At 46.6% G+C, this 25,738-nt stretch overlaps 1 protein-coding gene across 8 annotated transcripts in view; it reads right to left on the bottom strand.

The window, feature by feature from the left end:
• LOC109873640 (dachshund homolog 2) overlaps positions 1-25,738 on the bottom strand; it is a 240,875-nt gene that overhangs the window by 111,738 nt on the left and 103,399 nt on the right. The window lies entirely within an intron of this gene.

Here is a 25,738-nt window from a genome sequence, read left to right as displayed (position 1 = left end):
AAAATCAGCTGGGATAGACAATCTGGACTCTAACTTTTTAAAATTATCCACCGCCATTATTGCAACCCCTATTACCAGTCTGTTCAACCTCTCTTTCAGATCGTTCGAGACCCCTAAAGATTGTAAAGCTGCCGCGGTCATCCCCCTCTTCAAAGGGGGTGACACTCTAGACCCAAACTGTTACAGACCTATATCATTCCTGCCCTGCCTTTCGAAAGTCAAGTTAATAAACAGATCACCGACCATTTCGAATTCCACCGTACCTTCTCCGCTGTGCAATCCGGTTTCCGAGCTGGTCACAGGTGCACCTCAGCCATGATCAAGGTACTAAACGATATCATAACCGCATCGATAAAATACAATACTGTGCCGCCGTGTTCATCGACCTGGCCAAGGCTTTCGACTCTGTCAATCACTGTATCCTTATCAGCAGACTCAAAAGCATTGGTTTCTCAAATGATTGCCTCGCCTGGTTCACTAACTACTTCTCAGACAGAGTTCAGTGTGTCAAATCGGAGGGCCTGTTGTCCGGACCTCTGGCAGTCTCTATGGGGGTACCAGAGGGTTCAATTCTCGGGCTGACTATTTTCTCTGTATATATCAACAATGTCGCTCTTGCTGCGGGTGATTCCCTGATCCACCTCTACGCAGACGACACCATTCTGTAAACATCTGGCCCTTCTTTGGACACTGTGTTAACTAACCTCCAAACGAGCTTCAATGCTATACAACACTCCTTCCGTGGCCTTCAACTGCTCTTAAATGCTAGTAAAACCAAATGCATGCTTTTCAACCGTTCGCTGCCCGCACCTACACACCCGACTAGCATCACTACTCTGGACGGTTCTGACTTAGAATACGTGGACAACTACAAATACCTAGGTGTCTCGCTAGACTGTAAACTCTCCTTCCAAACTCATATTAAACATCTCCAATCCAAAATCAAATCTAGAATCAACTTCCTATTTCGCAACAAAGCCTCCTTCACTCACGCCGCCAAACATATCCTCGTAAAACTGATCCTACCAATCCTCAACTTCAGCGATGTCATTTACAAAATAGCTTCCAATACTCTATGAGCAAACTGGATGCAGTCTATCACAGTGCCATCTGTTTTGTCACCAAAGCCCCTTAAACCACCCACCACTGCAACCTGTATGCTCTAGTCGGCTGGCCCTCGCTACATATTCGTCGCCAGACCCACAGGCTCCAGGTCATCTATAAGTCTTTGCTAGGTAAAGCTCCGCCTTATCTCCGGTCACGATAACAACACCCACCCATAGCACGAGCTCCAGTAGGTATATCTCACTAGTCATCCGCAAAGCCAACACCTAATTTGGCTGCCTTTCCTTCCAGTTCTCTGCTGCCAATGACTGGAACGAATTGCAAAAATCGCTGAAGCTGGAGACTTATATTTCCCTCACTAACGTTAAACAGCTAACCGATCGCTGCAGCTGTACATAGTCCATCTGTAAATAACCCACCCACTCTACCTCCCGCCTCATTCCATCCCTATATTGTTTTTGTGTACTTTTCTGCTCTTTTGCACACAAGTATTTCTACTTGCACATCATCATCTGCTCATCTATCACTCCAGGGTTCATTTGCTAAACTGTAATTACTTCGCTACTATGGCCTATTTATTGCCTTACCTCCTCACGCCATTTGCACACACTGTATATAGACTTTCTTTTTTTTCTATTGTATTATTGACTGAACGTTTGTTTATTCCATGTGTAACTCTGTGTTGTTGTCTGTCACACTGCTTTGCTTTATCTTGGCCAGGTCACAGTTGTAAATGAGAACTTGTTCTCAACTGGCCTACCTGGTTAAATAAAGGTGTTCTCAACTGGCCTACCTGGTTAAGTAAAGGTGTTCTCAACTGGCCTACCTGGTTAAGTAAAGGTGTTCTCAACTGGCCTACCTGGTTAAATAAAGGTGTTCTCAACTGGCCTACCTGGTTAAGTAAAGGTGTTCTCAACTGGCCTACCTGGTTAAGTAAAGGTGTTCTCAACTGGCCTACCTGGTTAAGTAAAGGTGTTCTCAACTGGCCTACCTGGTTAAGTAAAGGTGTTCTCAACTGGCCTACCTGGTTAAATAAAGGTGTTCTCAACTGGCCTACCTGGTTAGGGAAAGGTGTTCTCAACTGGCCTACCTGGTTAAATAAAGGTGTTCTCAACTGGCCTACCTGGTTAAGTAAAGGTGTTCTCAACTGGCCTACCTGGTTAAATAAAGGTGTTCTCAACTGGCCTACCTGGTTAAATAAAGGTGTTCTCAACTGGCCTACCTGGTTAAATAAAGGTGTTCTCAACTGGCCTACCTGGTTAAATAAAGGTGTTCTCAACTGGCCTACCTGGTTAAATAAAGGTGTTCTCAACTGGCCTACCTGGTTAAATAAAGGTGTTCTCAACTGGCCTACCTGGTTAAATAAAGGTGTTCTCAACTGGCCTACCTGGTTAAATAAAGGTGTTCTCAACTAGCCTACCTGGTTAAGTAAAGGTGTTCTCAACTGGCCTACCTGGTTAAATAAAGGTGTTCTCAACTGGCCTACCTGGTTAAGTAAAGGTGTTCTCAACTGGCCTACCTGGTTAAGTAAAGGTGTTCTCAACTGGCCTACCTGGTTAAATAAAGGTGTTCTCAACTGGCCTACCTGGTTAAGTAAAGGTGTTCTCAACTGGCCTACCTGGTTAAATAAAGGTGTTCTCAACTGGCCTACCTGGTTAAATAAAGGTGTTCTCAACTGGCCTACCTGGTTAAGTAAAGGTGTTCTCAACTGGCCTACCTGGTTAAATAAAGGTGTTCTCAACTGGCCTACCTGGTTAAATAAAGGTGTTCTCAACTGGCCTACCTGGTTAAATAAAGGTGTTCTCAACTGGCCTACCTGGTTAAATAAAGGTGTTCTCAACTGGCCTACCTGGTTAAATAAAGGTGTTCTCAACTGGCCTACCTGGTTAAATAAAGGTGTTCTCAACTGGCCTACCTGGTTAAATAAAGGTGTTCTCAACTGGCCTACCTGGTTAAATAAAGGTGTTCTCAACTGGCCTACCTGGTTAAATAAAGGTGTTCTCAACTGGCCTACCTGGTTAAATAAAGGTGTTCTCAACTGGCCTACCTGGTTAAATAAAGGTGTTCTCAACTAGCCTACCTGGTTAAATAAAGGTGTTCTCAACTGGCCTACCTGGTTAAATAAAGGTGTTCTCAACTGGCCTACCTGGTTAAATAAAGGTGTTCTCAACTGGCCTACCTGGTTAAATAAAGGTGTTCTCAACTGGCCTACCTGGTTAAATAAAGGTGTTCTCAACTGGCCTACCTGGTTAAATAAAGGTGTTCTCAACTGGCCTACCTGGTTAAATAAAGGTGTTCTCAACTGGCCTACCTGGTTAAATAAAGGTGTTCTCAACTGGCCTACCTGGTTAAATAAAGGTGTTCTCAACTGGCCTACCTGGTTAAATAAAGGTGTTCTCAACTGGCCTACCTGGTTAAATAAAGGTGAAATAAAAATACATTTAAAAAGACACATCTAAAAAAACGAAAGAAATGCAGATATTTCCAGGATAATTGCTAGTCTAATTTCTATTAAATATTGTTACGCTGGTCATATTTCATACTTATGTGAAACACACTCGACAAGCCTATAAAACCCCACAATGTTATTCAATCTTTTTCAGATATTTGAAGCCTCATAAGACCTTAACAATATTAGTCACCTCCTCTCGTCACTCACACCAACATATGTTTGTCACCCACCTGTCCTCCTGTCCCCCCGTCCCCTCTTCCCCCCGTCCCCTCGTCCTCCTGTCCCCCCGTCCCCTCTTCCCCCCGTCCCCTCGTCCTCCTGTCCCCCGTCCCCTCGTCCTCCTGTCCCCCGTCCCCTCTTCCCCCCATCCCCCATTCCCTCTTACTCCCGTCCCCTCTTACTCCTGTCCCCTCGTCCTCCTGTCCCCCGCCCCCCCTTCCTCCCGTCCCCTCTTCCTCCTGTCCCCTCATCCTCCCGTCCCCTCGTCCTCCCATCACCCCATCCTCCCGTCCCCTCGTCCTCCCATCATCCCATCCTCCCGTCCCCTCTTCCTCCCATCACCCCATCCCCTCGTCCACCCATCATCCCATCCTCCCATCCCCTCGTCCTCCCATCACCCCATCCCCTCGTCCTCCCATCACCCCATCCTCCCATCCCCTCGTCCTCCTGTCCCCCATCCTCCCGTCCCCTCGTCCTCCCATCATCACATCCTCCCGTACCCTCTTCCTCCCATCACCTCGTCCTCCCATCACCCCATCCCCTCGTCCTCTCATCCCCCATCCTCCCGTCCCCTCGTCATCCTGTCCCCCCATCCTCCCGTCCCCTCGTCCTCCTGTCCCCCCATCCTCCCGTCCCCCCATCCTCCCATCCCCTCATCCTCCTGTCCCCCATCCTCCCGTCCCTTCGTCCTCCCATCATCCCATCCTCCCGTCCCCTCTTCCTCCCATCATCCCATCCTCCCGTCCCCTTGTCCTCCCATCACCCCATCCCCTCGTCCTCCCATCCCCCATCCTCCCATCCCCTTGTCCTCCTGTCCCCCCATCCTCCCGTCCCCTCGTCCTCCCATCATCACATCCTCCCGTACCCTCTTCCTCCCATCACCCCATCCCCTCGTCCTCCCATCATCCCATCCTCCCGTCCCCTCGTCCTCCCATCACCCCATCCCCTCGTCCTCTCATCCCCCATCCTCCCGTCCCCTCGTCATCCTGTCCCCCCATCCTCCCGTCCCCTCGTCCTCCTGTCCCCCCATCCTCCCGTCCCCTTGTCCTCCCATCACCCCATCCCCTCGTCCTCCCATCCCCCATCCTCCCATCCCCTCGTCCTCCTGTCCCCCCATCCTCCCGTCCCCCCATCCTCCCGTCCCCCCATCCTCCTGTCCCCCCAGCCTCCCGTCCCCTCGTCCTCCTGTCCCCCCATCCTCCCGTCCCCTCTTCCTCCCATCACCCCATCCCCTCGTCCTCCCATCATCCCATCACCCCATCCCCTCGTCCTCCCATCCCCCCATCCTCCCATCCCCTCGTCCTCCTGTCCCCCATCCTCCTGTCCCCCCATCCTCCCGTCCCCTCGTCCTCCTGTCCCCCCATCCTCCCATCCCCTCATCCTCCCGTCCCCTCATCCTCCCATCCCCCCCGTCCCTGTCCCACTCTGGGGGGATTAGACAGAGACAGCAGGTAGACAGAGATCCTCTCCACTGATAACACAGGACACACAAAAGCTTGATAATAATCACCTCAAACACATACGCCTTGAAGTGCAGAGGGGACATAGCATATTCCAGCAAGGCCATATCTGATAAGGGGTCGCCAGCATTCAGACACATTGTTTCAGGGTTTGGTGTCTGACGCTGTAACATCAGACTGATATTCCTTCCCTCTGGGGTCAGGAAGTGAGAAGCTAGTCAAACCGTTCCTTACGTTACACAACCCCTCACACACACACGCCCTTCCTCACTTCCTAACAGTAGACTCTTAAAGAGTGTACTGGACTGATAGGGTGTTTCTGTCGCAGAGACAGACATGTATGTGACAGGCTGAATGAAGTAGGCTATGGGGGGGGGGGCTTGAAAAGAAAAATGCTAATTCCAGCGCTGTATACCATTGGCCAGCGTCCAGGAACAATGACAACAACAAAAACGCTGTGTTGTTGCCTCATTCTGTATTTCATTAATATTGCAATGGCTACAAACACAAACAAGACCACAGAGCAATCAGCATACAAGTAAAAGGAGGGGGGTGTTCAATATGGGAACAAATCAGAGTAGTCTTCAGAGACGTGGTTGAAAAAGCTGCACTAGATGCTCCAGATGCCACTACACTTGGCTGGCCTGGGAGCCGCTTTAAAGTACAAAAGACGCAGAGAAGACTTGAACGGAGAACAGAGGACAGAGAGAAAAAAACCTTGGAGAGACAAATGGAAGGCTCTTATCAGTGTTCCAAACAGAGTGTTGCCATTAGAACAAAGCCCATTCGCTGTGAAGCGTCCGTCTCTCTCTCTCTCGTTCGCCGTGCCCCACTCTCTCTGTTCAACACAAAGGCATTCACTTACAAGCTGCCACAACAGTCCATTTCGATTCAGCTGTTTGTTCATTCCCCTTTAATGTCTTGTTCTTCTCTTTTCTCTGGCCAGTTAATTTTTTTTTAAGTATGATTCACCTGAACATTCACAGTCAGAGGAGCCAAGGACTCTAGAGTTGGAGGAGTCACTCACCTCAATAGAAAATAAAGTAACTTAAAAACTTTTTTATTTTTTATTAAATAGTAACTTATTGACATGGGTCAGTTACACAGCCCTGAACATGAGGTGTTTGTCAAAGAACAGTTTATTGGTCTTCCACAGAAAATGACCCAGATTACCAAAAGTGACTGAACTGCTACAGTACAGCAGAACTAGTGAGCTCTGCTACAGTACGGCAGAACTAGTGAGCTCTGCTACAGTACGGCAGAACTAGTGAGCTCTGCTACAGTACGGCAGAACTAGTGAGCTCTGCTACAGTACGGCAGAACTAGTGAGCTCTGCTACAGTACGGCAGAACTAGTGAGCTCTGCTACAGTACGGCAGAACTAGTGAGCTCTGCTACAGTACGGCAGAACTAGTGAGCTCTGCTACAGTACGGCAGAACTAGTGAGCTCTGCTACAGTACGGCAGAACTAGTGAGCTCTGCTACAGTACGGCAGAACTAGGAGCTCTGCTACAGTACGGCAGAACTAGTGAGCTCTGCTACAGTACGGCAGAACTAGGAGCTCTGCTACAGTACGGCAGAACTAGGAGCTCTGCTACAGTACGGCAGAACTAGTGAGCTCTGCTACAGTACGGCAGAACTAGGAGCTCTGCTACAGTACGGCAGAACTAGGAGCTCTGCTACAGTACGGCAGAACTAGGAGCTCTGCTACAGTACGGCAGAACTAGGAGCTCTGCTACAGTACGGCAGAACTAGTGAGCTCTGCTACAGTACGGCAGAACTAGGAGCTCTGCTACAGTACGGCAGAACTAGGAGCTCTGCTACAGTACGGCAGAACTAGGAGCTCTGCTACAGTACGGCAGAACTAGGAGCTCTGCTACAGTACGGCAGAACTAGTGAGCTCTGCTACAGTACGGCAGACCTAGGAGCTCTGCTACAGTACGGCAGAACTAGTGAGCTCTGCTACAGTACGGCAGAACTAGGAGCTCTGCTACAGTACGGCAGAACTAGGAGCTCTGCTACAGTATGGCAGAACTAGGAGCTATGCTACAGTACGGCAGAACTAGTGAGCTCTGCTACAGTACGGCAGACCTAGGAGCTCTGAACAGTACGGCAGAACTAGGAGCTCTGCTACAGTACGGCAGAACTAGTGAGCTCTGCTACAGTAAGGCAGAACTAGGAGCTCTGCTACAGTACGGCAGAACTAGGAGCTCTGCTACAGTACGGCAGAACTAGTGAGCTCTGCTACAGTACGGCAGACCTAGGAGCTCTGCTACAGTACGGCAGAACTAGGAGCTCTGCTACAGTACGGCAGAACTAGGAGCTCTGCTACAGTACGGCAGAACTAGGAGCTCTGCTACAGTACGGCAGAACTAGTGAGCTCTGCTACAGTACGGCAGACCTAGGAGCTCTGCTACAGTACGGCAGAACTAGGAGCTCTGCTACAGTACTCCACTGTGTGCAATATTCTCTATTGACTGGCCTGCAATTCCAATCGATGATAAACTTCATGTGACCCTCAATCTGTTACACCAGGGAGGTGGCAGCAATGATCACACCCGCTTCTGCACTCACCCTCAACCCCCTTCACCCGTTCCATCCTCCTTCCCTCATCCCCCCCCCCTCCCACAGTCATACTCCTCATGACTTGTTGGATGTCTGTGTGAGCTACGTTTAGAAATTGCACAGCACTCACAATTGTCACTTTACTAATCTAATTAAAAACTATGAACAGCCAAGCGTGTAAAAAGAAGAAAGCAAAAAGAGAACTCAAACGAATCACAGGATCCTGTCAGCTCACCATAGAGCAGGGTCCTGTCAGGCCACCATAGAGCAGGGTCCTGTCAGGCCACCATAGAGCAGGGTCCTGTCAGGCCACCATAGAGCAGGGTCCTGTCAGGCCACCATAGAGCAGGGTCCTGTCAGGCCACCATAGAGCAGGGTCCTGTCAGCTCACCATAGAGCAGGGTCCTGTCAGCTCACCATAGAGCAGGGTCCTGTCATGCCACCATAGAGCAGGGTCCTGTCAGGCCACCATAGAGCAGGGTCCTGTCAGCTCACCATAGAGCAGGGTCCTGTCAGCTCACCATAGAGCAGGGTCCTGTCATGCCACCATAGAGCAGGGTCCTGTCAGCTCACCATAGAGCAGGGTCCTGTCAGCTCACCATAGAGCAGGGTCCTGTCAGCTCACCATAGAGCAGGGTCCTGTCAGCTCACCATAGAGCAGGGTCCTGTCAGCTCACCATAGAGCAGGGTCCTGTCAGCTCACCATAGAGCATGGTCCTGTCAGCTCACCATAGAGCAGGGTCCTGTCAGCTCACCATAGAGCAGGGTCCTGTCAGCTTACCATAGAGCAGGGTCCTGTCAGCTCACCATAGAGCAGGGTCCTGTCAGCTCACCATAGAGCAGGGTCCTGTCAGCTCACCATAGAGCAGGGTCCTGTCAGCTCACCATAGAGCAGGGTCCTGTCAGCTCACCATAGAGCAGGGCCCACAGTTTTTAAACGGTGTAATTAAGCCACTATGAAGGTTCCGGGTTTTCAGTCTTTGCTTATTTCATTTTCATACATTAAAGATTATTGGGTTTGCTGAGTACTGAGTACATTCATATTCAGATATCCTGTACATACTCACATACAATCTTTTTTTGTTGGGGGATTGTTTATTTTCGTCCTTGAGTTACCTTGGCCCTTAACATTTTCTAGGAGAATGCATAGACTTTACAATAATAGAGAATGAATAGATGTGACTACATAAGCCGGCCTTACATGTCCAAGTGTCGTAATTAACTTCAAAATACGATAAAGGTATTTATTAGGTCATCAGTTACTGTTGCCATGGAGACAATATTATGGGGTAGTAATTTGTCTAACTGCCCAGAAGTGCAGGAACAACCACCTCTACAGTAAATTCACAGACAAGGGTGTTGTAATACAGTGCAGGCCTACTGTATATGACACAGAAAGAACTACTTCAGATACGTTATTCATATATTCTGTCTTGTAATTTATGGCTTATAGGAAAACGGAGGTCCCTTCCACCTGTGTCTTCCATCACACTGGTAAATGATGATGACATAAGCGGAACACCTGATACTGGAGATGAGACTAATTCACTGGAGAGAAGATAATTAGCTAAAATGACAATTAAATGTTTCTGATGTGCTCAGTGCAATTAATGTCATAGTTAAATAAATTACCTTTTAATCAAATTGGCCACCATTTTGCCATAACATTACAGGGAAGTTTATATTTGTTTAAAACAAACTACACTATAATTTGCAGACTACTCCTACTTTCTTAGGGGCCTAATAATGCATAAACCAAATTATGAGAATGTTATGTTTGGTTTGTGTCCCTCAAAAAGAGAGTCTCTCGAGAACCCATTAATAACCAGAACGTTCCGATAACGTGTGGAAACTTCCGGAGAGGAAGGGGATTTATAAAACACTGTTGAAACCTTTTGAGCAGATTAACCAGACGTTTCCTTCAACGTCTTAAATGAGAAGAGGGCTTCCTTTGGAGGGTGGGTTGTTTTCCATACACATAGCTGATTGTTGAATAAAGGAATGGAAGTAAAGAAATGGTCCTATTTTGTTGTTGTCTGGAGTGGCCGACTTATTCCCCACTCGCTCACCCGTGTCATTTTTTTTGCGGGGCGATTGTGTGCCAACTTGGCCTTTTCCCTCAGGAGACTGGAACTATTTTCTTATTTGGCCCCACTTTAACTGAGCAGTGTGTTCCTGACACTCTTTCCAAGCTGGCAGCAGGGGCTTCCTTGTATAAGCTGGTCCTGCTGACTATCTTTACTCTGACTCCAAGAGCAGAATCTGCATCAAATGTCCCAATGCAACAAAGGGCCTAAATGAGATACACTGTAGATCAATAGAGTTCTGCAGAGCCCGGTCCCTCCATGTCCTGTGTGAACCTTTATGCTCTGATTCAGCCATGGAGGTAGAAACTGGTGCTGGTATTCAATCAAACTGTGGATTGATTTTATATTGCTCCAAATGATTTATGTAATTACAGAGACAATGTTTTGGGGTTAAATACTTGACTTCCATATTTTTGCAGTAGTGAAAGTGTTACATTTCCTAACAGTGTTTACTATTCCATATTTACAAAAAAAGAATGTAGAAATGCTGAATATGATTTTCAAGCCCACATGTTCCCCCTGTCCACCATGCACTAGGAGTCAGCTAGGTGGTACTGCAGAGCATCTCCCCTCACATCCAGATGCACTCACTCCGACCGGGAATACTGAACCACAAACAGCCTCATTGGTGGGCATAATACCCATTCCAGCTGCTATGCACCTCCATGTTTGCCCTCTCTGAAGCAAAGGCACACACACACACACACACACACACACACACACACACATACACACACACACACACACACACGCACACACACACACACACACACACACACACACACACACACACACACACACACACACAAACAAACACACACACAAACACACACACACACACACAAACACACACACACACACAAACACACACACACACACAAACACACACACGCCCTTAGAGGATTCCACGGGGCAGAAGGAACAGATGGCTGTGAAAAGTCATTCACACGTTCCCGCACGTTTCACTCACCAGAAAAGAAAAACCCTGGCAATGCTCTCGTCCAATCATTACCCTCAACTCTCAGGCGGCATCACTGCCTCTCCTGGAGACGACTTAAAGTGGGTTACTAAGCAATTTCTAGTCCAAACGAAAATGTCGCAAACGTGCCCTTGACATTTTTCAAACCGGTTAATTAAATATTCAAAGTAATCAGATACCTGCTCGTCTTGCAGCGACAATACAGGTTGGGGCCTGAGCCAGAGCCTGGGTTAACCTTCTACTCCAGGAAGAACATCCTCTCATTATGACTGATGACTCCACCCACTCTTCTCAATGACAAAAGACAGAGAGTGTTGGCCAATATCTGTGGAGAGCTTTGTTGTGAGTGGATGGCAACATGCTGCACTAACCACTTATGTTAACTTCAAACAAAGACATTTGTCTGACACAAACTTGTGGAGGCTGGTGGTGGTGGGGACAGTGTGGTTGGAGAACGGGCCTAACAAAAATCTGATTTCTAAAATGTTAAATGGGAAATTGTTTTAACAGCAACAAAGATGGCAGACTGCAAAAAAAAAAGATGTACAAGTCAGGGTGCCTTTGAAGATATTTAATTAAAATCTAATCCTGCATTCTTAAAGGCTCACATAAATTAAGCTGTCAGTCAGGAGATTTATGCATTCACATTTGCATATTGCATACAATTCATCAATTACTCATGTTTGAGAGGCCTGCATATCCCAGGGAGAGAGAGGCTGCCAGTGTGCCAGCACAGTGAGAACGAGGGAAAGACAGTGAGAGAGACGGAGAGAGGGAGAGGTGGGGCCGACCCATTGATGCCCAGAAGAAGTCCGTCTCCATATGGCCACACACTCAACTCAAACTGCTGAAACCTATGCCCATCCCACATATATAAAACCTCCCTATGCCCATCCCACATATATAAAACCTCCCTATGCCCATCCCACAGATATAAAACCTCCCTATGCCCATCCCACATATATAAAACCTCCCTATGCCCATCCCACAGATATAAAACCTCCCTATGCCCATCCCACATATATAAAACCTCCCTATGCCCATCCCACATATATAAAACCTCCCTATGCCCATCCCACATATATAAAACCTCCCTATGCCCATCCCACAGATATAAAACCTCCCTATGCCCATCCCACAGATATATAACCTCCCTATGCCCATCACACAGATATAAAACCTCCCTATGCCCATCCCACAGATATAAAACCTCCCTATGCCCATCCCACATATATAAAACCTCCCTATGCCCATCCCACATATATAAAACCTCCCTATGCCCATCCCACAGATATAAAACCTCCCTATGCCCATCCCACAGATATATAACCTCCCTATGCCCATCACACAGATATAAAACCTCCCTATGCCCATCCCACAGATATAAAACCTCCCTATGCCCATCCCACAGATATATAACCTCCCTATGCCCATCCCACAGATATAAAACCTCCCTATGCCCATCCCACAGATATAAAACCTCCCTATGCCCATCCCACAGATATAAAACCTCCCTATGCCCATCCCACATATATAAAATCTCCCTATGCCCATCCCACAGATATAAAACCTCCCTATGCCCATCCCACAGATATAAAACCTCCCTATGCCCATCCCACAGATATAAAACCTCCCTATGCCCATCCCACATATATAAAACCTCCCTATGCCCATCCCACAGATATAAAACCTCCCTATGCCCATCCCACATATATAAAACCTCCCTATGCCCATCCCACATATATAAAACCTCCCTATGCCCATCACACAGATATAAAACCTCCCTATGCCCATCCCACATATATAAAACCTCCCTATGCCCATCCCACATATATAAAACCTCCCTATGCCCATCCCACAGATATAAAACCTCCCTATGCCCATCCCACATATATAAAACCTCCCTATGCCCATCCCTCAGATATAAAACCTCCCTATGCCCATCCCACATATATAAAACCTCCCTATGCCCATCCCACATATATAAAACCTCCCTATGCCCATCCCACATATATAAAACCTCCCTATGCCCATCCCACATATATAAAACCTCCCTATGCCCATCCCACATATATAAAACCTCCCTATGCCCATCCCACATATATAAAACCTCCCTATGCCCATCCCACATATGAAAAACTACTAGCTGGGCAATGCATGTAACCCGAGAAAGCAATGTGTGACGTAATGTTTATACTGTATCAAGTATTGGATTATTATTGATCAATGACCCCCGTTAACTCCTACCCTTGCTCCAAAGGTATAGGAAGGAAGAATGTTAAGAGAGCGTTGGCACACAAATTCTTGAGCATTGCGCTTTAGTTTGATTCCGCATAGGAATGATCATTTATAACTATAACTTCTTCAAATCATCTCTAGGACTTTACCATAAACAAGACCTTTGTCTGGACAGTAAAATACAAATGAGAAGAAAAATAAGATAGGCTTACTGCTCAAACCAAAAAATGTATACATTTATGAATACTGTGTAGAGAACAAACACAATGCAAACAGAATAACATACGGAGGAGGTCGTTATAAACTCTAGTAACATACAGCAATACGGAGGAGGTCGTTATAAACTCTAGTAACATACAGCAATATGGAAGAGGTCGTTATAAACTCTAGTAACATACAGCAATACGGAGGAGGTCGTTATAAACTCTAGTAACATGCAGCAATATGGAGGAGGTCGTTATAAACTCTAGTAACATACAGCAATATGGAGGAGGTCGTTATAAACTCTAGTAACATACAGCAATACGGAGGAGGTCGTTATAAACTCTAGTAACATGCAGCAATATGGAGGAGGTCGTTATAAACTCTAGTAACATACAGCAATACGGAGGAGGTCGTTATAAACTCTAGTAACATACAGCAATACGGAGGAGGTCGTTATAAACTCTAGTAACATACAGCAATACGGAGGAGGTCGTTATAAACTCTAGTAACATACAGCAGTACGGAGGAGGTCGTTATAAACTCTAGTAACATACAGCAGTACGGAGGAGGTCGTTATAAACTCTAGTAACATACAGCAATACGGAGGAGGTCGTTATAAACTCTAGTAACATACAGCAATACGGAGGAGGTCGTTATAAACTCTAGTAACATACAGCAATACGGAGGAGGTTGTTATAAACTCTAGTAACATACAGCAATATGGAGGAGGTCGTTATAAACTCTAGTAACATACAGCAATACGGAGGAGGTCGTTATAAACTCTAGTAACATGCAGCAATATGGAGGAGGTCGTTATAAACTCTAGTAACATACAGCAATATGGAGGAGGTCGTTATAAACTCTAGTAACATACAGCAGTACGGAGGAGGTCGTTATAAACTCTAGTAACATACAGCAATATGGAGGAGGTCGTTATAAACTCTAGTAACATACAGCAGTACGGAGGAGGTCGTTATAAACTCTAGTAACATACAGCAGTATGGAGGAGGTTGTTATAAACTCTAGTAACATACAGCAATACGGAGGAGGTCGTTATAAACTCTAGTAACATACAGCAATAAGGAGGAGGTCGTTATAAACTCTAGTAACATACAGCAATACGGAGGAGGTCGTTATAAACTCTAGTAACATACAGCAATACGGAGGAGGTCGTTATAAACTCTAGTAACATACAGCAATACGGAGGAGGTCGTTATAAACACTAGTAACATACAGCAATACGGAGGAGGTCGTTATAAACTCTAGTAACATACAGCAGTACGGAGGAGGTCGTTATAAACTCTAGTAACATACAGCAATACGGAGGAGGTCGTTATAAACTCTAGTAACATACAGCAATATGGAGGAGGTCGTTATAAACTCTAGTAACATACAGCAATACGGAGGAGGTCGTTATAAACTCTAGTAACATACAGCAATACGGAGAAGGTCGTTATAAACTGTAGTAACATGCAGCAATATAGAGCAGGTCTTTATAAACTCTAGTAACATGCAGCGATACAGAGGAGGTCTTTATAAACTCTAGTAACATGCAGCAATACAGAGCAGGTCTTTATAAACTCTAGTAACATGCAGCGATACAGAGCAGGTCTTTATAAACTCTAGTAACATGCAGCGATACAGAGCAGGTCTTTATAAACTCTAGTAACATGCAGCGATACAGAGCAGGTCTTTATAAACTCTAGTAACAATGCAGCGATATAGAGCAGGTCTTTATAAACTCTCGTAACATGCAGCGATACAGAGGAGGTCTTTATAAACTCTAGTAACATACAGTGATATAGAGCAGGTCTTTATAAACTCTAGTAACATGCAGCGATATAGAGCAGGTCTTTATAAACTCTACTAGGTGTCAATGTGTCAATGTGTCACCTGTCAATGTGCCGTTGACCAAGACACTCAACCCTACCTGTTCCTGTAAGTTGGTCTGTATAAGAGCGTCTGCTAAATGATGTAAATATATTCGGCGCATGTGACAAACTAACGTGATTAGATTTCGTGTGTCAGCCAGGACTCCTGACTAGAGGGATAGTCTACGGCCATCTACGTGCTGTACCAGCTCACATGAACTGTCTGTTGGAATACAGCCTCAAGGCAGACGTGTCAGTCAACAACACAGTTCTAGATAGCCATGGACTGTCCAGCTTTCATATGTTCTCATGTTCTGAGCAAGGAACTTAAATGTTAGCTTTCTTACATGGCACATATTGCACTTTTGCTTTCTTCTCCAACACTTTGTTTTTGCATTATTTAAACCAAATTGAACATGTTTCATTATTTATTTGAGGCTAAATTGATTTTATTGATGTATTATATTAAGTTAAAATAAGTGTTCATTCAGTATTATTGTAATTGTCATTATTACAAATACATTAAAAAAATTGGCCGAGTAATCGGTTTCGGCTTTTTTTGGTCCTCCAATAATCGGTATCGGTATCAGTCGACCTCTAGTCTGAAGCAATTCAATATCACTGGGATTAGAGCAGTCTATTGTACATGTGTCGTATTAAGAAGAGGGCCCAGCAGAATGAGAGCTGTGGCTGTGACCAGGTCTTCTGACAGCCAATCCAGCCTCAGACTCAGGCCCTAGTCCCATTATCCTGATTGGTGGTTGTCTGACATGCACACTGTGGAAGGAGATCAGGACCTGAGCTCCCAAACAAACACAAAAAGAGACAAACACAGAGCCCGGGGAGGCGAGGCAGAAGTCGCAGCCCAGGGAGGATTCCTCTACTCTATTGGAGCGTCTCTTCACATTGGCCTCGTTAATAGTTAATGAGGCCTGCATATTTGATGATTATTTATCCAGTCAAAGGCGACATGGGAGACAGGTTTTACCTCATTGATAGCTCCACCCCTTCCTGGTGTTCTGCTGATTAGCCAAGGTGCTGACTGGGTGTGCATCGAAGAACAAGTCCCCCACAAAGCAGGCCACTAAGCAGGCCAATAAGCAGGCCACTATGCAGGCCCCTAAGCAGACCACTAAGCAGGCCACTAAGCAGACCACTAAGCAGGCCACTGAGAAAGCCACTAAGCAGACCACTAAGCAGACCACTAAGCAGACCACTAAGCAGACCACTAAGTAGACCACTAAGCAGACCACTAAGCAGACCACTAAGCAAACCACTAAGCAGAACACTAAGCAGACCACTAAGCAGACCACTAAGCAGGCCACTAAGCAGACCACTAAGCAGACCACTAAGCAGACCACTAAGCAGGCCACTAAGCAGACCACTAAGCAGGCCACTAAGCAGACCACTAAGCAAACCACTAAGCAGACCACTAAGCAGGCCACTAAGCAGACCACTAAGCAGACCACTAAGCAGACCACTAACAGACCACTAGGCAGACCACTAACAGACCACTAAGCAGACCACTAAGCAAACCACTAAGCAGGCCACTAAGCAGACCACTAAGCAGACCACTAGGCAGACCACTAAGCAGACCACTAAGCAGACCACTAAGCAGGCCACTAAGCAGACCACTAAGCTGGCCACTAAGCAGACCACTAAGCAGGCCACTAAGCAGACCACTAAGCTGGCCACTAAGCAGACCACTAAGCAGGTCACTAAGCAGACCACTAAGCAGACCACTAAGCAGGCCACTAAGCAGACCACTAAGCAGACCACTAAGGGGAATGGGGAGTTTAGGGTTCAGGTTTCCTGTCTCTGGTGGTATTGTATAAGGGTGATAGGTGGCGTGTATTGTACATGTGGGTTCAGGTACAGAGACTTTGGGAGTTCCAGGTTCATCTGTGTTCCAACTCCATACGTCTCATGCTACAACAAAAATGTAGTTCTCTGTTATTATAACAGAGGGAATTCCTGCTTGGTTTTTATTCAAACGGCTGGTGTGAGGGAGTATGAGACTATGTTCAGGAGCTGAACACACAGACACACACACGCACACACACACGCACACACAGTGCATCCATGGCTGAAGCTGAAAGAAGGGGCAGTCTACCTGCTGAAGAGGATCCTCACAGATTTCTCGAAGTGCTGCCTCCCTCCTCCTGACACCATGCAGCTTTTAGCTTAAGTAACCAGCACTCATCATTTTCCTGAGGCTCAGCAGTGACACTTGTGGACTCCTGATGGTATTGAACACGTGTAAAATGTCTTCCCTCCTGCTGTCCCTGGGTTCAGGGTGGGGAGGTGTAATTCCCACTGAGTTGGTTTGTGGCCAATTATCTTTCTTCACCAATCAAGACGGATACGCCAGTCACAGATACATGATGTGACTGCACATCAGACCCTTTCACACCTCTTGGCTGTGAAAACAACACACACGTCTGGCTGTGAAAACAACACACACCTCTGGCTGTGAAAACAACACACACCTCTGGCTGTGAAAACAACACACACCTCTGGCTATGAAAACAACACACACCTCTGGCTATGAAAACAACACACACCTCTGGCTTTGAAAACAACACACACCTCTGGCTGTGAAAACAACACACACCTCTGGCTGTGAAAACAACACACACCTCTGGCTGTGAAAACAACACACACCTCTGGCTGTGAAAACAACACAAACGTCTGTGTGTGTGTGTTCGTTTGTGTGTGTGTGTTCAGAGAGAGAGAACAAGAGAGGGGTTAGTGCAGGGTTTAAATCCCCCTTACCCATTGGCACTGACACGTCTCAGGGGAACAGCCCACCTTCCCTCCTCTCCTAAACTGTGCTTGACCCTCAGCCCAGTCCTATACAGTCGCACACACTTTCATCTCATATTCAAAGCCTCCCTCAACACTTATTTCCCAGCTCAAATCCCACTTTCATCCTCCATCCTCCACTCTTCCCTTCCTCCTCCACTCTTCCCTCCCTCCCTCCTCCACTCTTCCCTCCCTCCTCCACTCTTCCCTTCCTCCTCCACTCTTCCCTCCCTCCTCCACTCTTCCCTCTCTCCTCCACTCTTCCCTTCCTCCTCCACTCTTTCCTCCCTCCCTCCTCCACTCTTCCCTTCCTCCTCCACTCTTCCCTCTCTCCTCCACTCTTCCCTTCCTCCTCCACTCTTCCCTTCCTCCTCCACTCTTCCCTTCCTCCTCCACTCTTCCCTCCCTCCCTCCCTCCCTTCCTCCTCCACTCTTCCCTCCCTCCTCCACTCTTCCCTTCCTCCTCCACTCTTCCCTCCATCCTCCACCCTTTCCTCCATCTTCCACTCTTCCCTTCCTCCTCCACTCTTCCCTCCATCCTCCACCCTTCCCACCCTTCATCCTTCCCTCCCTCCTCCACTCTTCCCTTCCTCCTCCACTCTTCCCTTCCTCCTCCACTCATCCCTTCCTCCTCCACTCTTCCCTCCCTTCATCCTTCCCTCCCTCCTCCACTCTTCCCTTCCTCCTCCACTCTTCCCTCCCTCCCTTCCTCCTCCACTCTTCCCTCCCTCCTCCACTCTTCCCTCCCTCCTCCACTCTTCCCTCCATCCTCCACGCTTCCCTCCCTCCTCCACTCTTCCCTCCCTCCCTCATTCCCTTCCCCCCTCCCTCCACCCCTCCATCCTCCACTCTTCCCTTCCTCCTCCACTCCTCTCTCCCGCCTCCACTCTTCCCTCCCTCCCTCCACCCTTCCATCCCTCCTCCACTCTTCCCTTCCTCCTCCACCCTTCCCTCCCCAACTCTTCCCCCCCTCCACTGATTCCCTTCACTCCTCCACTCTTCTCTCCCTCTCCATCTCTATCCACCTCTTTTCGTCTCTTTTAACGTGTCTTTCTCGTCTTCTCCTTCTCTCCTCCTCTCTGTCATTCCCTGTCTCTTCCTTAGTGAGTCTATTAGCAGAGTTTATCCTGTGACTGCCTGCTTTAAACAGAGCAGACAGCATGACAGAGATATGGCACAATGTGGCTACTTTATAAATAGCCAAAGCCTGATAAACTGTGGCCTGCCTTTAAGTGCCTGTTTTCAGTGTGAGCCTTGACAGGCTACATGTGGCAGAGAGCCGAGGACAGTGTCAGCCCTTCCAAATGTGAGCCATACATGTCTGGCAGCTTGGGACAACGTTTTATCTGTGTTCCTGCCGTGGATGGTTATGGTTCGGGTTTGAACTGCGACAAAAAGCTCCCACACACACAGTCAGGATCCTGAAAGATGATGATGATAATAGAGACGAGTGGGACTCTAAGCTGCCAGCTCTAACCACAACACTTTAAACTGAGGGGATCAAGTGACCCTAGCGAGTGGATGGGACACAAATTGTCAACATTGTCCCTCTGAACTTAGGGGCCCCCAGTCTGAGGTCAACCAGATAGAGAGATGTCCCCTCATCTGTGTAAAAAAGGTTGAGAAAATAAGACAAATAATATATTTTTTGTTTTATCATTAGTTCAATTGAACAATAAACAGAACGAGGTTGACAACCGTGCTCCCATCAGAAAGTTACTGCTACACCAAAGTCTGTTCTCATTAGTCTGTGCACCCCCCCACACACACTCACACACACACACTCACACACACTCACTCACTCACACACTCACACACTCACGCTAAACTACATAAATATATAATAATAGGCTTTAAATAGGTTCATATCACACACCCTCTCCTCCTTATTCCATCTCTACCTCCCTCTCTCCCTCTCCTCCTTATTCCAAAAATATCACCTTCTCCTCGTTATTCCATCAATATCTCCCGCTCCTCCTTATTCCACCTCTATCTCCCTCTAATCCTTATTCCATTTCTATCTCCCTCTCCACCTTATTCCATCTCTCTCTCCATCTCCTCCTTTTTCCATCTCTATCTTCCTCTCCTCCTTATTCCATCTCTATCTCCCTATCCTCCTTATTCCATCTCTCTCTCCCCCTCCTCCTTATTCAATCTCTCTCCTCCTTATTCCATCTCTCTCTCCTCCTTATTCCATCTCTCTCTCCTCCTTATGCCATCTCTATTTCTCTCTCCACCTTATTTCATCTCTCTCGCCCTCCTCAATTATTCCATCTCTCTCCTCCTTATTCTAGCTCCATCTCTCTCTCACTCTCCTCCTTATTCCATATTTTTCACCCTCCCTTCCTTATTCCATCTCTCTCCTCCTTATTCCAACAATATCACCTTCTCCTCCTTATTCCATCAATATCTCCCTCTCCTCCTTATTCCACCTCTATCTCCCTCTAATCCTTATTCCATTTCTCTCTCCCTCTCCACCTTATTCCATCTCTCTCTCCATCTCCTCCTTTTTCCATCTCTATCTTCCTCTCCTCCTTATTCTATCTCTATCTCCATATCCTCCTTATTCCATCTCTCTCTCCCCCTCCTCCTTATTCAATCTCTCTCCTCCTTATTCCATCTCTCTCTCCTCCTTATGCCATCTCTATTTCTCTCTCCACCTTATTTCATCTCTCTCGCCCTCCTCAATTATTCCATCTCTCTCTCCTCCTTATTCTAGCTCCATCTCTCTCTCACTCTCCTCCTTATTCCATATTTTTTGCCCTCCCTTCCTTATTCCATCTCTCTCCTCCTTATACCACCTCTATCTCCTTCTTATTCCATCTCTCTCCCTCTCCTCCTTATTCCATCTCCATCTCCCTCTCCCTCTCCAACTTATTTCATCCCTCTCTCCCTCTCCTCCTTATTCCATCTCTCTCTCCCTCTCCTCCTTATTCCATCTCTATCTCCCTCTCTCACTTTCCTCCTTATTCAATCTCTATCGACCTCTCCTCCTTATTCCATCTATCTCTCTCCTCCTTATTCCACCTCTCTCTCTCCTCCTTATTCCATCCCTCTTTCCCTCTCCTCCTTATTCCATCTATCTCTCTCTCCTCCTTATTCCATCTCTATCTCCCTCTCCTCCTTATTCCATCTCTATCTCCCTCTCCTCCTTATTCCATCTCTATCTCCATCTAATCCTTATTCCATCTCTTTAGCCCACTCCTCCTTATTCTATCACTATCTCTCTCTCCTCCTTATTCCATCTCTCTCTCCCTCTCCTCCTTATTCCATCTCTATCTCCCTCTCCTTCTTATTCCATCTCTATCACCTTCTCCTTCTCATTCTATCTCTGTCTCTCTCCTCCTTATTGCATCTCTCTCCTTCTTATTCCATTTCCCTCTCCTCCTTATTCTCCCTCTCCCTACTATCTTTATTCCATCAATCCTCTCCTCCTTATTCCATCTCTCTCTCTCTCCTCCTTATTCCATCCCTCTTTCCCTCTCCTCCTTATTCCATCTATCTCTCTCTCCTCCTTATTCCATCTCTATCTCCCTCTCCTCCTTATTCCATCTCTATCTCCGTCTCCTCCGTATTCCATCTCTCTCTCCCTCTCCTCCTTATTCCATCTCTATCTCCCTCTCCTCCTTATTCCATCTCTATCTCCCTCTCCTCCGTATTCCATCTCTCTCTCCCTCTCCTCCTTATTCCATCTCTATCTCCATCTAATCCTTATTCCATCTCTTTAGCCCACTCCTCCTTATTCTATCACTATCTCTCTCTCCTCCTTATTTCATATCTCTCTCCCACTCCTCCTTATTCCATCTATCGCTCTCTCCTCCTTATTCCATCTCTATCTCCCTCTCCTCCGTATTCCATCTCTCTCTCCCTCTCCTCCTTATTCCATCTCTGTCTCCCTCTCCTCCTTATTCCATCTCTATCTCCCTCTCCTTCTTATTCCATCTCTATCACCCTCTCCTCCTCATTCCATCTCTATCTCTCTCCTCCTTATTGCATCTCTATCTCCCACTCCTCCTTATTCCATCTCTATCTCCCTCTCTTCCTCTCCTCCTTATTCCATCAATATCACCTTCTCCTCCTTATTCCATCAATATCTCCCTCTCCTCCTTATTCCACCTCTATCTCCCTCTAATCCTTATTCCATTTCCCTCTCCTCCTTATTCTCCCTCTCCCTCCTATCTTTACTCCATCTCTCTCCTCTCCTCCTTATTCTATCTCAATCTCATCCTTATTCCATTTCTATCACCCTCTCCTCCTGATTACATTTCTATCTATCTCCTCCTTATTCCATCTCTCTCACTCTCCTCTTTATTCCATCTCTATCTCTCTCTCCCTCTTCCTTATTCCATCTCTATCTCTCTCATCTCCTCCATATTCCATCTCTATCACCCTCTCCTCCTTATTCCCTTTCCATCTCCCTCTCTCCCACTCCTCCTTATTCCACCTCTCTCCCATTCCTCCTTATTCCATCTCTATCTCCCACTCCTCCTTATTCCATCTCTATCTCCCTCTCTTCCTCTCCTCCTTATTCCATCAATATCACCTTCTCCTCCTTATTCCATCAATATCTCCCTCTCCTCCTTATTCCACCTCTATCTCCCTCTAATCCTTATTCCATTTCTATCTCCCTCTCCACCTTATTCCATCTCTCTCTCCATCTCCTCATTTTTCCATCTCTATCTTCCTCTCCTCCTTATTCCATCTCTCTCTCCTCCTTATGCCATCTCTATTTCTCTCTCCACCTTATTTCATCTCTCTCGCCCTCCTCAATTATTCCATCTCTCTCTCCTCCTTATTCTAGCTCCATCTCTCTCTCCCTCTCCTCCGTATTCCATCTCTATCTCCCTCTCCTCCTTATTCCATCTCTATCTCCCTCTCCTCCGTATTCCATCTCTCTCTCCCTCTCCTCCTTATTCCATCTCTATCTCCATCTAATCCTTATTCCATCTCTTTAGCCCACTCCTCCTTATTCTATCACTATCTCTCTCTCCTCCTTATTTCATCTCTCTCCCACTCCTCCTTATTCCATCTATCGCTCTCTCCTCCTTATTCCATCTCTATCTCCCTCTCCTCCGTATTCCATCTCTCTCTCCCTCTCCTCCGTATTCCATCTCTCTCTCCCTCTCCTCCTTATTCCAGCTCTATCTCCCTTTCCTCCTTATTCCATCTCTATCTCCATCTAATCCTTATTCCATCTCTTTAGCCCACTCCTCCTTATTCTATCACTATCTCTCTCTCCTCCTTATTTCATATCTCTCTCCCACTCCTCCTTATTCCATCTATCGCTCTCTCCTCCTTATTCCATCTCTATCTCCCTCTCCTCCGTATTCCATCTCTCTCTCCCTCTCCTCCTTATTCCATCTCTGTCTCCCTCTCCTCCTTATTCCATCTCTATCTCCCTCTCCTTCTTATTCCATCTCTATCACCCTCTCCTCCTCATTCCATCTCTATCTCTCTCCTCCTTATTGCATCTCTATCTCCCACTCCTCCTTATTCCATCTCTATCTCCCTCTCTTCCTCTCCTCCTTATTCCATCAATATCACCTTCTCCTCCTTATTCCATCAATATCTCCCTCTCCTCCTTATTCCACCTCTATCTCCCTCTAATCCTTATTCCATTTCCCTCTCCTCCTTATTCTCCCTCTCCCTCCTATCTTTACTCCATCTCTCTCCTCTCCTCCTTATTCTATCTCAATCTCATCCTTATTCCATTTCTATCACCCTCTCCTCCTGATTACATTTCTATCTATCTCCTCCTTATTCCATCTCTCTCACTCTCCTCTTTATTCCATCTCTATCTCTCTCTCCCTCTTCCTTATTCCATCTCTATCTCTCTCATCTCCTCCATATTCCATCTCTATCACCCTCTCCTCCTTATTCCCTTTCCATCTCCCTCTCTCCCACTCCTCCTTATTCCACCTCTCTCCCATTCCTCCTTATTCCATCTCTATCTCCCACTCCTCCTTATTCCATCTCTATCTCCCTCTCTTCCTCTCCTCCTTATTCCATCAATATCACCTTCTCCTCCTTATTCCATCAATATCTCCCTCTCCTCCTTATTCCACCTCTATCTCCCTCTAATCCTTATTCCATTTCTATCTCCCTCTCCACCTTATTCCATCTCTCTCTCCATCTCCTCATTTTTCCATCTCTATCTTCCTCTCCTCCTTATTCCATCTCTCTCTCCTCCTTATGCCATCTCTATTTCTCTCTCCACCTTATTTCATCTCTCTCGCCCTCCTCAATTATTCCATCTCTCTCTCCTCCTTATTCTAGCTCCATCTCTCTCTCACTCTCCTCCTTATTCCATATTTTTCGCCCTCCCTTCCTTATTCCATCTCTCTCCTCCTTATTCCATCTCTATCTCCTCCTTATTCCATCTCTCTCCCTCTCCTCCTTATTCCATCTCCATCTCCCTCTCCCTCTCCACCTTATTTCATCCCTCTCTCCCTCTCCTCCTTATTCCATCCCTCTCTCCCTCTCCTCCTTATTCCATCTCTATCTCCCTCTCTCACTTTCCTCCTTATTCAATCTCTATCGACCTCTCCTCCTTATTCCATCTATCTATCTCTCTCCTCCTTATTCCATTTCTATCTCCCTCTCCTCCTTATTCCATATCTCTCTCCCACTCCTCCTTATTCCATCTCTCTCTCTCCTCCTTATTCCATCCCTCTTTCCCTCTCCTCCTTATTCCATCTATCTCTCTCTCCTCCTTATTTCATCTCTATCTCCCTCTCCTCCTTATTCCATCTCTATCTCCCTCTCCTCCGTATTCCATCTCTCTCTCCCTCTCCTCCTTATTCCATCTCTATCTCCCTCTCCTCCTTATTCCATCTCTATCTCCCTCTAATCCTTATTCCATCTCTTTAGCCCACTCCTCCTTATTCTATCACTATCTTCCTCTCCTCCTTATTCCATCTCTCTCTCCCCCTCCTCCTTATTCAATCTCTCTCCTCCTTATTCCATCTCTCTCTCCTCCTTATGCCATCTCTATTTCTCTCTCCACCTTATTTCATCTCTCTCGCCCTCCTCAATTATTCCATCTCTCTCTCCTCCTTATTCTAGCTCCATCTCTCTCTCACTCTCCTCCTTATTCCATATTTTTTGCCCTCCCTTCCTTATTCCATCTCTCTCCTCCTTATTCCATCTCTATCTCCTTCTTATTCCATCTCTCTCCCTCTCCTCCTTATTCCATCTCCATCTCCCTCTCCCTCTCCACCTTATTTCATCCCTCTCTCCCTCTCCTCCTTATTCCATCCCTCTCTCCCTCTCCTCCTTATTCCATCTCTATCTCCCTCTCTCACTTTCCTCCTTATTCAATCTCTATCGACCTCTCCTCCTTATTCCATCTATCTCTCTCCTCCTTATTCCATTTCTATCTCCCTCTCCTCCTTATTCCATATCTCTCTCCCACTCCTCCTTATTCCATCTCTCTCCCTCTCCTCCTTATTCCATCTCCATCTCCCTCTCCCTCTCCACCTTATTTCATCCCTCTCTCCCTCTCCTCCTTATTCCATCCCTCTCTCCCTCTCCTCCTTATTCCATCTCTATCTCCCTCTCTCACTTTCCTCCTTATTCAATCTCTATCGACCTCTCCTCCTTATTCCATCTATCTCTCTCCTCCTTATTCCATTTCTATCTCCCTCTCCTCCTTATTCCATATCTCTCTCCCACTCCTCCTTATTCCATCTCTCTCTCTCTCCTCCTTATTCCATCCCTCTTTCCCTCTCCTCCTTATTCCATCTATCTCTCTCTCCTCCTTATTTCATCTCTATCTCCCTCTCCTCCTTATTC

Source organism: Oncorhynchus kisutch, linkage group LG29, assembly GCF_002021735.2.
Source record: "Oncorhynchus kisutch isolate 150728-3 linkage group LG29, Okis_V2, whole genome shotgun sequence".
Taxonomy (NCBI): Eukaryota; Metazoa; Chordata; class Actinopteri; order Salmoniformes; family Salmonidae; genus Oncorhynchus; species Oncorhynchus kisutch.
Note: the sequence above shows the minus strand (reverse complement) of the source record. Positions and strands in the feature narration are given on the sequence as shown.